This window comes from Rhinoderma darwinii (genome assembly GCF_050947455.1).
Source record: "Rhinoderma darwinii isolate aRhiDar2 chromosome 5 unlocalized genomic scaffold, aRhiDar2.hap1 SUPER_5_unloc_28, whole genome shotgun sequence".
Taxonomy (NCBI): Eukaryota; Metazoa; Chordata; class Amphibia; order Anura; family Rhinodermatidae; genus Rhinoderma; species Rhinoderma darwinii.
The window spans coordinates 178,631-193,179 of NW_027461785.1; the positions used below are offsets into that span (position 1 = coordinate 178,631).

At 42.8% G+C, this 14,549-nt stretch overlaps 1 non-coding gene and 1 pseudogene across 1 annotated transcript; both read left to right on the forward strand.

Annotated features, from left to right (window-relative positions):
• Positions 1-2,062: 2,062 nt before the first annotated feature.
• LOC142689129 (U2 spliceosomal RNA) lies at positions 2,063-2,254 on the forward strand. Its single transcript, XR_012858135.1, has one exon. It is a non-coding gene; the product is annotated as a U2 spliceosomal RNA (small nuclear RNA).
• Positions 2,255-8,444: 6,190 nt separating this feature from the next.
• On the forward strand, positions 8,445-8,654 carry LOC142689154 (U2 spliceosomal RNA; annotated as a pseudogene).
• The last annotated feature ends 5,895 nt before the right edge of the window (positions 8,655-14,549 follow it).

Sequence of the window (14,549 nt, forward strand, 5' to 3'; positions counted from 1 at the left end):
AGGGACCAGTTAAAAAACTGGCGCCCTATTACTCTTTTAAACGTTGATTGTAAAATTTTAGCTAAACTAATAACAATCCGTTTTAAACCTTTTATTCATAAATTAATCCATCCAAACCAGGTATGTGGGGTACCTGGGAGGTCAATTACTGAGTCCCTGAATATTTTACGTGACATCATTTGGTATTTTAAAGAAAGGGGTCAAAGCCTTGCTATTTTATCCTTAGATTTCGAGAAGGCTTTTGACCGGGTCTCCCATGAATATCTTTTTATGGTTCTTAAAAAGATGGCTGTTCCTGAAATTATTTTAACACGTATTAAGCTTTTATATCGATCCTGTTTTAGCCAAATTTCTATCAACGGATTTTTAACTAAAGGTGTTCCTCTTTTATCAGGGGTGAAACAGGGGTGCCCGTTGTCTCCGCTCCTTTTTATTTGTGCCATAGAACCTCTGTTCACCCTAATAAGAGATGATAAAGTCATCAGAGGCGTGCCCATACCTGGAGGAAGGGGGAACCAGGTAAAAATCCTAGGCTATATGGATGACGCCACCGTCCTATGCCCAGACGCCGCTTCTATGAGACGGGCATTGAGGAACACCGGCTTTTTTTGTGAAGCCTCTGGTTTTAAATTAAACGTTGATAAGTGTGACTGTTTTTATACTGGTGTATGGGATTCCTCTGTGACACCAGGAGTTAACATGCAGCAGGATCAGATAAAAATTTTAGGAATTGTTTTTAATCAAGAAAACGATGGGAGACCCAATTGGGATTCAGTAATTGCCAAAATGGAAAAAAAGGTTTTAATGTGGAATTTGAGAAATCTCACCATGGAGGGAAAAGTTTTAATAATTAAATCTGTTTTATTACCCATAATGCTTTATGTAGCTATGGTTTTCCCTCCAACAATTTTATATATTAAAAAAGTGACCAGGATCTGTTTTATGTTTTTATGGGGTTCCAAAATGGAAAAACTAAAACGTGATTTTATGTACAGATGTAAGGACAATGGCGGGAGAGATGTTCCTAACCTTTTTAACTTCTTTTACATTAAATACTTTTGCTTCTGTTTTAAAATGTATAATTCTGATGGTATTTTTAGCTACTTTTTAAAGTACGCTACGGGCATGATTTTTAAACGATGGTTTCGTGTCCCTTTGAATTCTCCTGTGCTTCTGTGTCCCCCAAAACAATATGCGGTGCTCGAAAAAACTGTCAGGCTCCTAGGTCTCCAAGAATTGGAGCCTGACATATTGGGGGACCAGAAAAAAGTGTCACTCTCCTGTAGGCGGCAGGAGGATACACTGGCAGTTTCAAATTTCTCACAGGCAAGGTCCAAGGTGGTGTGGCGGAACGTTTTCGGGAAATTTATGGCAAATGTGCACAAGGACCTTGCCTGGGCAATCGTTCACCAGTGCCTCCCTACTCGTGAATTCCAGCATAGGCGAGGACTGGTGGCGAGAGCCAAGTGCCCGAGAGACAGGTGTGGTGACGACGAGACGATAATGCACCTGTTTTGGAACTGCCCATATGCACAGGAGGTTTGGAGGAAGGTAGGCCCATTGCTGAAATGGGCCTGCGGTCTTAAAGATCTTAAATTTGAATACGTGTTTTATGGTCTTTTTAACTGCCCAAGTTTTAAACAGCAAATGGTCTGTTGGATCATTTTAAACTGTTTTAAGAATGCCATTTGGAAGGTTAGGAACATTCTGCTTTTTAAACATGATTTTATTGACGTTAAAAATTGTGTGAAATATGCCCTAAGTGAAATGTATATTTATTATCTTAGGGACAAAAAGCAGCTAGGGGTAAAAGAAGCAACATCCATGTGGTGTTTGCAAATGTGGAATACCATAACATTGTAAATAAAAATGGTTTTATTCTTTTATGTCTTTTATGCCCTGTATAAATTTTATCCTGCTATTGTTCTGTACTTTTATTATAACATCTGTATTAATGGTCTTATTATTATTACTTTTGTATTCATTTAAATGTATGAATATTCATGTATTATGCTGTTGATTTTATCTTGTGGTTTCAATTTTAAAAAAAAGTCTGTAAAATATATTATTTTTGCCAATAAAAAACTTTGTTGAAACCTTATCTGTTCTTATCAGTTTAATATCTGATACGTCCCCTATCTGGGGACCATATATTAAATGGATTTTTAGAACAGGGAGATGGAAATAGAGCTTGCTCTGTCCACTCCACGCATTGACCTGGTATTGCAGTATTTCCAGGACCGGTGCACCCTTCCCTTATGTGTTGACTAAAATCAGATTCCAAAAGTGCTATTTGTGTTTGCTATTGTTTTTGTCTTTCTGATGGGATCTCCCCTTTTAATCCCATTATTTCAACACCTGTTGGACAATGCATTTGTACAGTCATGTGTGATAATGAGCTCATTTATTAAATGCAATTAATGAATACATTGCCACCTCTTGTTGTGTGTGTGTGTGTGTGTGTGTGTGTCTTCTGTGTTTCTGTGTTTCCGGCATTTCACATTGGAACAGCTCATTCACCTTCCTTGTCTTCTCTCCGCCCTCCCTCCTAGGTAAGTTAAAGAGCTGCACCTGAGCCAGCCACTGATTGATGCAGCACCACAGTCAAATAGTGGAGTGGAGTGGAGTAGGGGAACAGCAAACAGCCATTAAAGCAGCCAGCCGCCTACCCGCCACAATGGACCTACCTGTGTACACTAGATGGATGTGATGGAATGTACTGTCGTCCCTACATTTCAAGAAGAAGTAAGAATTGCAGTTGCAACAAACCCTTGCTTGCCTACAAAGAGAGCAGCAATTTGGATTTGTTACTTTGTTACCTGGAAGAATAACAAACTGTGCAAGGATGGAGGTTGTAGGAGCAAGGAGAAGTTGTCTGTAAAGTTGGTGGATGCTTATTTTCCATTTTGCAGTCCCTTGTCTCCCTCTTGTGGCCTCCTGGAGGCAAATAAATGTGCAAAAAAAAGACAGCCTGGCGGCCGGCTGTTGCAGTGTTGCCCTCTCAGGCAACACTGAGTGACTGACTGAGCCTCACCGTCTTATATAAAGTTCAGACGGAACTTTGCACGTGTCATAGTGGAGCCCTCAGGATTCCAGAGCCAGCTTTCTGACATCATAATGGGGCCTCAGAGATAGATAAAAGCCTGGGCCCAGGCAGTGTTGGTCAGTGCTGCTCAGCAGGCAGCACTGGACTGGATTAAAGCTGATACAAGGTGTGAAGGAACAAGGGGTGGCTGTGGGCATGCACTTGCTGCCGCTGCCAGTGTTTATCTGCATGGCAGGAGGGCATTTGGGCGTTGCCAGGAAGGCGTTTTTATGTAGATTCCTCCTCTTTCAGCACTGCATTGTGGTGCAAGCAAAAGAAGCAAATCCTGTGTAGCTTCCTCTCCGGCCTTTATTCACCTCCCTCCCGCTTAGTAGCTGTAAATGTGTGTGAGCCTGCAGGGCCCCATGGAATTGCCTAGGAGTAGGCTGAATCAATCGCTGCAAGGGGTGAACAGCAGTATGGGACAGGCTCGGGCAAGGCAAGGGCCGCTCGGGTTATCGCTTCTCGGCCTTTTGGCTAAGATCAGAGTTTATTGCTCTGGTCTTGGTCAGGGGGTGCGGGTTTTCCCTTGGGAGGAACCAGAGTGGTGATCGTTCTGTGATCGTGGATCGGCAGGTATAGTCAGCATGGATGCAGCAAGGACAACACCAGTGGAGAGAACCATTCGAATTAAGGTAGACCCAAGTGATTCTGGTAAGAACACCATTGAATTTGTTGGAAGGAAGCTGGTGGTCGACATGGCAGGTATCCCTCTTTATAAATTATTCTGTGTGCAAGAAAACAGAAAGCAAGGATTGTATGATGTGTCCTTTCAAGAAGAAAATGACTGTTTAAATTTCTATGAAGCCTTAAAAGTGAATGCTAACTGTGAGGTTTTGAAAAATGTCTCTTTTGTGCCTTTATTTGCTATGGGAGAGAGGGTACTATTTGTACATGTCTTCAACCCATTTACCCAGCTGGACTTAATCAAGAACTTTTTGAGTTTATATTGCACCAGTGTGAAAGGGGGAACCAAAATGACCAGCTCATTGAAAGTGTTTAATGGAACTTATAAATTTTTCGTCCAGTTTAAGCTGGACCCGGATTGTATTGGTGGAGTTAAGAGCCCTCCATTGTCCTTTTCCATTGCTGGCTATAGAGGATATTTGTATTATCAAAATATGCCAAAATTTTGCCGGTTCTGTCACCAGTTTGGTCACACTAAGGAATGCTGCCCTGGGGTGAAGGTGTGCAGGAATTGTAAGATGGCTGGACATGAGGCAGGTGCATGTACGGAACCCCGATCGTGTGATTTGTGTGGTGAAGTGGGGCACCTGTATAGAGATTGCCCAGTGGGCAAGAAGAGAAAGGAGAAAGAGGAAAAGGAAAGAGAGGCACAGAGACAGAAGAATATCCAGAAGCAAGAGGAAGCCAATGAGAGGTTAAGGATAGAAAGGGAGGTGGAGGAGCAAAGGCAGAAAGAAATCCTTGATGCAATATTGGCTGAGGCTGAGCGAGATAGCACGCAGGTGCAGGCAATTGAGGAAACTTTCATTGAGGACATGCCAAGCCCTGTGGTAGAAGAATCTCAGAGGATATCAGAATGGTCTTCCTCTGGAGTGTTGAGTCCAGTGAGAGAAGTGGAGATGTCTTTTCGCCCACAGAGAGTGGGGAACTTTCCAAAAAAACAGAGAATTGAAGTGGTGGAGACGCAAAGTGTGGAGACGGCGAACGCCTTTCAGGCATTGTTTGAGCCGAACATGGAGTATGAGACTAGTGAAGAAAACTCTCCCGGGCCTTTAACCCGGAAAGTTTGAGGGTTCTGCTTTGTGTTTTTTCACCTTTTTCTGCCTAGGGCAGTTATAAAATGTCGTTTAAAATTTTGTCTTCCAATGTCCGGGTGTTTAAAAACCGGGCCAGGAGAGCAGCCATTTTGGAGGAATTGTCTTTCAGTGGAGCAGATTTAATTTGTGTGCAGGAGTGTGGGATAGAGTATATAGTTAAGCAGGAGGAGTGGGGTTTTGGTGCAGCAATATGGTCATGTTCTAGTCACAATAGAAATGATGGTGTGGGGGTTTTGGTTAGGAGTAGCAGGGTGGAGGTTTGTAGCTACACAGTGATTGAGGAGGGGCGGTGCCTGTTAGTGGTTATAAAAGTATGTGGTGTGAATGTGCGTGTAATTAATGTGTATGCGTCTGCAAAAAAGGAAGAGAGAGTGGAGTTGTTTGAGAGAATTAAACTGTTTTTGCCAGGTAGGGAACATATTGTGTGGGTGGGGGATTTTAACTGTGATACTAGAGGGGATTTGGATGTGTCTGGGAATGTGCTAAAGTCTGTACTCACTGATTTTGGATTGAGGGATGTAGTGCACCTGTGTGGTGTTAACCCTATAGTAGATACTTATTATGCGGATAGTGGGAGACACAGTAGTAGAATTGATATGATTTTTGTTTCTAAGGGGGTGATGGGTAAGGGATATATGCAAATGAAGGTAGGATATTCTGATCACGAGTGCATTAAGTGTGAGTTGGTCTGGGATGAGGATTGTGGGAGTGGGAGGGGTTTATGGAAATTGAATGTGAGTTTGTTGGATGATGAGAGTGTTTGTGGAAAATATGTGGATACATATAGGTTTTGGTGTGAGAAAAAAGGTGATTTTGTGGATATAATAACATGGTGGGATTGGGTTAAAGAAAGAACACGTGTGTTTTTTAGAAAGGTTGGTTATAGGAAAGCTGTGGAGAGAAGGAAGAGGTATGAATGTTATAATATAAGGTTGAATTTTCTCCAGAAGGTTAAAAAGAGAGGTTGGAGTGTGGATGAGGAGATTGATTGTGTGAAAAATGAGATGAGGGAATGGTTGTTAGAAAAAGGTAGAAAGATTATGTATCAGTCAAAATTAGATAAATTGGAAAAGGGGGAAAAATGTTCTAGGTATTTTTTCAAAAAAGTAGTGGGGAAAAAGGAGGATTTGGTGAGAGTGTATGATAAAAATGGAAGGGTGGTGAAAGGAAAAGCAGTGTTTCCTGTGGTTGAAAGTTTTTATAAAGAATTGTATGCAGTGAAAGAGATTGATAGGGACTTGGAGGCTGAAGTGGTGAGTATGATTGAAAATAGGGTGGAAGTAATTGAATATGCAAATTTGATGAGAAACATTGAGGAGGATGAAGTAAAGAGAGTGTTGGATAGTATGGCTGTGAATAAGACTCCAGGGGATGATGGGTTACCGATGGAATTTTACATAAAAATGTGGGACGTGATTAAGGATGATGTGGTGCAAGTTTATAAATTTATGTGGGAGAATGGTAGGATGGTTGAAAGTATGAAAAGTGGGGTGGTGGTTTTGATTTATAAGAAAGGGGATGTGAATGATGTTAAAAATTGGAGGCCGATTACTTTGTTGAATGTGGACTATAAGGTGTTTGCTAAGCTGATTGCAAATAGGATGAGAGATGTGATTGGTCAGGTGGTTGGGGAGGAGCAAGTGTGTGGAGTGCCGGGGAGGAGGATTAGTGAGAATTTGTGTTTGCTGAGAGATGTGATATGGGATAGCATGGAGAGGAAACAAGTATTGAATGTTCTGTCAATTGATTTTGAAAAGGCTTTTGATCGTTTGGCGCATGATTTTTTATTTAGAGTTTTGGTAAGAATGGGTTTTCCTAGTGACTTTGTGAATGTTGTAAGAGTGTTGTATAAGAATGTGTATAGTAAGATTCTCATTAATGGATGGGTTGGTGGTGAGATAAGTGTGGGTTCCGGTGTGAGGCAGGGGTGTCCCCTGTCTCCGATTGCCTTTATTTGTGCGATTGAGCCTTTATTACAGATGTTTCGGAAGGATAAATGTATGAGAGGTGTGAAGATTCCTGGTTGTGGTGGGAAAGAAGTAAAAGTATTAGCATACATGGATGATGTGTGTGTGATTTGTGAATCCGATGCTGCGGTAAGGCGTGCTAAATTGTTAGTTGCTTTGTTCTGTGGGGCATCTGCATTTAGAGTAAATTGGGATAAGAGTGAATGGAAGAGGTTTGGCAACATTGGGAGTAGAGAAGATTTAGGTGTAAAATGTGTGGAAGGAGCGATTCAGATTTTGGGGGTGAAATTTGATGAAAAATTGGATGGGAATGAAAGTTGGGAGGATGTTGGTAAAAAGATTATTAAGAAAATGAATTTCTGGCGTTTGAGAGAATTGTCTTTTGCTGGGAAGATTCTTGTGATTAAAAGTGTGATTTTACCAATTTTGTTGTATGTTGCTTTTGTCTTTCCGCCAGGGTATATGATGCTGAGAAGATTGAATAGAGTGCTGATGGTATTTTTTTGGGGTTCTAAGATGGAGAGAGTGAAGAGAGAGACTGTGAGGAAAAGTGTAAAGAATGGGGGAATGGGGTTTCCTAATATTGAGGTATATTTGGGAGTGAATAGTGTGTTTGCAGTAAGAAGGATGATGGGAGGTGATTGGAAATTTGCATGTATGGTAAGATATCTGAGTGGGAGTGTGTTATGCAGATTAGGATGGATAGGGAGAGATTTAAGAGTGCCGTATGCACTTATATGTCCAAAGTGGTATCTTTATGTGGAAAAGTTTTTGAAAAGCTATGAGTTGTTGGGGAAGGGTGATGTGTTGAGAAATAAAAAAGAGATGTTGAGATGTATTGAAGGAAAAGAAGTGCAGTGTCCTATAAATATGGTGAGAAGGGCGAATGTAGGGAGAGTATGGAAGAGTTTGGAAACGGATGGGATAACAAATAGACAGAAAGAGATTGTATGGCAAAGTATGCATGGAGCGTTGCCTGTGAGAGAGTTTCAAAGAAATCGTGGGATTGGGAGGAGTGAAGCATGTCCTAGAGTGGGGTGTGGAGGGTGTGAAAATATTTTACATTTATTCTGGAATTGTGATGTGGCTCAGGAAGTGTGGAAGGGTGTGAGTCCTTTGTGTAAAGAGGTGGTTGGGGTTAAAAAACTGTCGTTTGAGGTAATAATGTTTGGGTTGGGAATGTTAGATAGGAAAAAACAGAGGGTGTGGTGTATTATGTTAGCAATCATTAAAGAAGTTTTGTGGGATGTAAGGAATTTGTATGTCTTTAGAAGAAAGGAAGTGACGGTAGAAGGGTGTTTGAGGATGATTTTGGATAGAATGTATGTGGTATATTTGTCGGACAAGAAAAGGTTTGGGGAAGCAGATGCAGAGGGTATTTGGAAATTTTTGAAGTGGAGGTATGTAGTTAAAGTATAAATGGTGGGTGGAGTGAAGGGTTTAGACTAAGGTGATGGGATTGTATGCCTTTTTTGTTTAATTGTAAATGTAAATAAATATGTTTAAAAAAGAAAAATCATTGACCCGATGATGAGCTTAAAGAAACGCACTAAATACAGAGTGTACGTTTGGTGAAAGTGTTTGAGGTGCAAAAAATATAATGAACTTATATTTTTACCTCTGAGGGTTAAAAAAAAAAAAAAAAAAAAAAAAAAAAAAAAAAAATCTGTTCTTATCAGTTTAATATCTGATACGTCCCCTATCTGGGGACCATATATTAAATGGATTTTTAGAACAGGGAGATGGAAATAGAGCTTGCTCTGTCCACTCCACGCATTGACCTGGTATTGCAGTATTTCCAGGACCGGTGCACCCTTCCCTTATGTGTTGACTAAAATCAGATTCCAAAAGTGCTATTTGTGTTTGCTATTGTTTTTGTCTTTCTGATGGGATCTCCCCTTTTAATCCCATTATTTCAACACCTGTTGGACAATGCATTTGTACAGTCATGTGTGATAATGAGCTCATTTATTAAATGCAATTAATGAATACATTGCCACCTCTTGTTGTGTGTGTGTGTGTGTGTGTGTGTGTCTTCTGTGTTTCTGTGTTTCCGGCATTTCACATTGGAACAGCTCATTCACCTTCCTTGTCTTCTCTCCGCCCTCCCTCCTAGGTAAGTTAAAGAGCTGCACCTGAGCCAGCCACTGATTGATGCAGCACCACAGTCAAATAGTGGAGTGGAGTGGAGTAGGGGAACAGCAAACAGCCATTAAAGCAGCCAGCCGCCTACCCGCCACAATGGACCTACCTGTGTACACTAGATGGATGTGATGGAATGTACTGTCGTCCCTACATTTCAAGAAGAAGTAAGAATTGCAGTTGCAACAAACCCTTGCTTGCCTACAAAGAGAGCAGCAATTTGGATTTGTTACTTTGTTACCTGGAAGAATAACAAACTGTGCAAGGATGGAGGTTGTAGGAGCAAGGAGAAGTTGTCTGTAAAGTTGGTGGATGCTTATTTTCCATTTTGCAGTCCCTTGTCTCCCTCTTGTGGCCTCCTGGAGGCAAATAAATGTGCAAAAAAAAGACAGCCTGGCGGCCGGCTGTTGCAGTGTTGCCCTCTCAGGCAACACTGAGTGACTGACTGAGCCTCACCGTCTTATATAAAGTTCAGACGGAACTTTGCACGTGTCATAGTGGAGCCCTCAGGATTCCAGAGCCAGCTTTCTGACATCATAATGGGGCCTCAGAGATAGATAAAAGCCTGGGCCCAGGCAGTGTTGGTCAGTGCTGCTCAGCAGGCAGCACTGGACTGGATTAAAGCTGATACAAGGTGTGAAGGAACAAGGGGTGGCTGTGGGCATGCACTTGCTGCCGCTGCCAGTGTTTATCTGCATGGCAGGAGGGCATTTGGGCGTTGCCAGGAAGGCGTTTTTATGTAGATTCCTCCTCTTTCAGCACTGCATTGTGGTGCAAGCAAAAGAAGCAAATCCTGTGTAGCTTCCTCTCCGGCCTTTATTCACCTCCCTCCCGCTTAGTAGCTGTAAATGTGTGTGAGCCTGCAGGGCCCCATGGAATTGCCTAGGAGTAGGCTGAATCAATCGCTGCAAGGGGTGAACAGCAGTATGGGACAGGCTCGGGCAAGGCAAGGGCCGCTCGGGTTATCGCTTCTCGGCCTTTTGGCTAAGACCAAGTGTATTTATACAGGAGGTTTTTAGTCAGAAGGTGCTCAGGTACCCTCTCTCTCGGCCTCGGGGGATCGTCCAGGTTCGCCTGGACTTCACCCCCGTGCTGCTATTTGGGAGAGAGGCTTAGTCCTGAGCAACGAGTTGCGATCCCCCCCCCAGCCCTTTGGTACGTCTCAGGACCCCATAGGGCGCAGCATTTTGCTGTGCGGTTCGGCCTGGCCACGGAAATGGCAGGCGAGCCAGATGCGGTGCCGGTGTATGCCCGGCTAAAGAACTCTGCCCGATTTATCGTGGCAGAGGGTGGAGGCGGTCCACGTGGCGTGAAATTTTTGGTCAACACGATCTTGGAAGAACTACTGGCGGTCCACAAAAACGAGATTTTGGCTATCCAGGACTACCCGAAACGAGGAATATTTGATGTAACCTTTATGGGAGAAGGAATCCTCCGTGATGCCATGGACCGAGCTGAGAGGAGAAAAGGTGAACTCGTGGTAGCGGGAGTCCAGGTAATAGAACATGCCTTTGAAATTACCAAACTCGTTGTGATTAAAATGTACTCCCCATATGTGAAGGATATGGAAGTGGCAGCATTTCTAGCTGCCTACTTCAAGAACGTCAAACTATTGGGGAGAGTTATGAACGAGTGTGGAGTGTGGACCGTCAAGTGGAAGTTTTTAGTGACTTTGATAAAGGACCCCTCCACCCAAGAAACGAGATTACCACCGGCTCGTTTTAAAATTGGAAATGTGAATGGCGACCTCTATTTTTCAGGGATGCCAAACTTCTGCAGGGCCTGCGGTACCTATGGACATACCAGTTTTAACTGCGATGTCACCTGTAGAAACTGTGGAAGCAAAGAGCACAATATAAGAGAATGCTCACAAGAGAAAAAATGTAATTTTTGCCAAAAAACTGGTCATCTGTACTATTCTTGTCCCCATAGGTACCGAGGCGAAGAATATGAGCAACCCGAGGCGCCCCCACGTGCTCCACCAGCGGACCAGTCCCACCCCCGGGGAGAGGAGCATGCCGGGGCCGCGAAGGAGCAGCGAGGCACCTGGGCTTCAGTGGTGCGGAATAATGGAGCCAAAGCGGGTGCCTCGCAGCCAGCAACCTCTGAGGAAAGGATGGAGCCCAGCGCCAAAGATAAAAGGCAAGCTAAGAGGAAGGCGGAAAAGGAGCAGGCCACCAATGATACTGTGGCATCCCAGAGGGCTGGTTGTCCAGTGGGTGCCGGGCCTGCTCCTGTACCTGGGTCTCAGGAGTCTGACTCCGAGCAGGAGAACTGGGTAGCGGTGGGTCCCCGAAAAAAGGGAAAACAGGAGCGTGCTGGTAGGAGGGAATCAGGGGAGGAGCAGATGGACACATCCGTGAAGAAAAGTGGGGCTCCTCCTAGGACCACCTCCTCGCCTGACCTGGTGAGGAGGGTGGGCACTGTTCCCTCCCAGATACCGGACACCCCGCCGTGTGCGCAACCTCCCCCTCTAAGACGGCGTCAACAGAGCCTGGGGGGAGAGGCGGGGCCCTTGGGGGACCCACCCGAAATGGACCTACGTGGTCACCCAGTTGAGACCCAGGTGACGCTAAGCGAGAGTGGGCTCCCCTTGTACGAGATAAGAGTTGCTGGCACGGCTCTCAGTGAAGGTAGTTCCTCTCCCTTTTCGTCCCTCTTTGCAGGCGATTCGGACGAGGGTGGGGATATGAGCGCAAACGAGAATTCTGGTAATGCTGGTGGAGGAAATGTCTGATTTTAAGTTCCACGAATATTTATTATTTTAAAATCAAGACGTTATTTTAATCTCCACAATGTCTGAAGTAAAGGGAATCTCCCTCAACGTGAGGGGCGCCAAGTCCAAAGTTAGAAGGGTTGCTCTCTTCAGCTTTTTAGCTGGCCTGGCAGCCTCTGTTTTTTTCCTGCAGGAGTGCGGCATTCCCCATATGATGAAGTACCATAAATACCAAGAGGATTGGAAGTATGGTCCATCAGTCTGGTCTGGATCTAACGAGTCCAGATCAGCAGGGGTCGCCATTCTTTTTAAGGGAAACGTTTTAATCGATTTTATCCAAGAGATTCTTCCAGGACGTATTTTATTGGTTAAGGCTTTTATTGACGGTGTGAAATGGCAGTTCTTAAATTTTTATGGCTCACCTGACAAAAATAAAAGAGAAGAAATGTTAGCGATTTTACCTCTTTTTATTAACACGACTGAGCCTTTTATCCTCGCAGGTGATTTTAATTGTATCCTGAGAGGGGAACGCCGGCTTACCAGTGCTACAAGCAGGAACTATGATAAGACCTCTGGACTGCTCAAAGATATGGTGGGTGATTTTAAGTTAAAAGACGTTTATAAAGAATGTAACAGGAGCAGTCCAGAGGAAGCCGGCGTTACCTGGAGCAACGCCACCTGTAGCTCCAGGATAGATTTTATTTTTTGTAACGAGAATCTACTGCCTTTTAAATGTGAAGTTTTAACCAATGTGTTTTCTGATCACAAGCTTTTATCATTTTATGTAAAGCGTGATTTTAATAACATTATTAGTAAAAAGTCCTGGAAGTTAAATGTTTCCCTTTTAGATGATCCACAGGTTTTTACCGATTTTATTGAATTTTACAAAGAGAGTAGGCGGGTGAGAGACACACGGGCTCCCATCACTGAATGGTGGGAGAAAATGAAAAGAAAAATAAAAGAATTTTTTATTAAAAAAAGTGTGGCAAAAGCCAGAGAGAAGCAGGCTTTTTTTAAAATCCTTAACACCCGCCTACAGACCCTGTACAAGATGAGAGAGCATGAGATAGATGTAAAAGACGACATCACCAACTTAAAAAAAGAGATAGCTCAGTGCCTGGAGCAGAAAGGCAAAGAAATTATTTTTCGTTCTAGGATACAACACGTGGAAGAGAACGAGACCTGCTCCAGGTACTTTTTTAAGAAAATGAACAATAAAAAAGCTATTCTTAAAAATATTGATGGGGTGTCGGATGTACAGGGTCTTTTAAGTAAAGTTCATGAGTTTTATACTGACCTTTTTAATGTGAAAACTGTGGATCGTGATTTTATGCGTGACTCGCTGAAGGAGATTACCACTGTTTTAGACCCTGTCTCCCAGAATTTTTTATTGCAGGAACTGTCGGAGCAGGAGATTTTAGAGACAGTGAAGAGTTTTAAAGCAGGTAAAGTTCCTGGCCCGGACGGTATACCCAGCGAGTTTTATGTCAAATTTTATGATATTTTAAAAGATGATCTCTTAAACCTTTTTACCGAAGTCTTTCATTCCAAGATGCTGCCTAAGTCCTGGCGGAAGGGTGAGGTCTCCTTGCTATACAAGAAAGGTGACATCGCAGTTTTAGAGAATTGGAGACCAATAACCCTTCTGAATAGTGACTACAAAATAATGGCAAAACTATGCGCAAACCGTTTAAAAGCCATAGTACCCCACATCATACACTCTAACCAGGTGTGTGGGGTGCCAGGCCGTAGCATCTGGGATAATATTAATTTAATAAAAGATGCGATTGAAGACACAAAATCTAGAAACGGAAAATTAGCCATTTTATCCATAGATTTTCAAAAAGCTTTCGACCGAGTATCGCACTTTTATCTTTTTAAGGTTTTAGAGCGGATGGGTATACCTGAAGGTTTTTTATTATCTATTAAAGCCTTTTATAAAGATTGCACAAGCAAAATTTTAGTAAATGGTTTTAAGACACAGGACGTTCTTTTAAACTCTGGGGTGAAGCAGGGGTGTCCCTTGTCCCCACTGCTTTTCATATGTGCACTAGAGCCTCTGCTATGCGCAATACGCCGGGACAAACAGATACGTGGAGTCCCCCTGCCAGGGGGAGGCGGCATAGAGGCTAAAGCAGTGGGGTACATGGATGATGTGGCGATACTTTGTAGGGACACCCTCTCGCTTCAGAAAGCCCTAAAACAAATTGAGTTTTATTGCTGTGCTTCCGGTTTTAGAATAAACTTCAGCAAAAGTAATATTTTAAGCATAGGAAGCATGGTTTTTAGAGACGTACCCGTTCCTGTGTCAGATACTATTAAAGTTTTAGGTATCTCCTTCAGTGAGCACGACAATGGTTTTATAAGTTGGGACATGGTGGCGCAGAAGGTAAACAATAAAATTTGTATGTGGAATATGAGGAAACTCACTATGGAGGGAAAAATTTTAATCATAAAAATGGTCATTTTACCCCTTCTTTTATACACAAGCATGGTGTTCCCTCCCCCAACAGTTTTATTACGAAAAATAACAAAAGCATGTTTTACCTTCTTTTGGAGTTCCAGGATGGAGAAATTGAAACGAGAAACGGTAATAAAGTCCAAACCAAAGGGTGGCAAAGATTTTCCTGATTTTAATAGGTTTCTTTTAATTAAGTTCTTTAGTTTCTGTTTTAATTCCCTTTTTAAAGAGCACTATTGGTCTTACTTTTTACGTTTTAATACTGGGTTTTTTATGCGGAGGTTTGGTTGGTTCAACATAATTTTATCCTCACTATACGCTTTTAAATTACCAGCGAATTACGTAATTTTAGAAAAAATAGTGGCTCTCTTCAATTTAAAAGGGAAGACCGTGA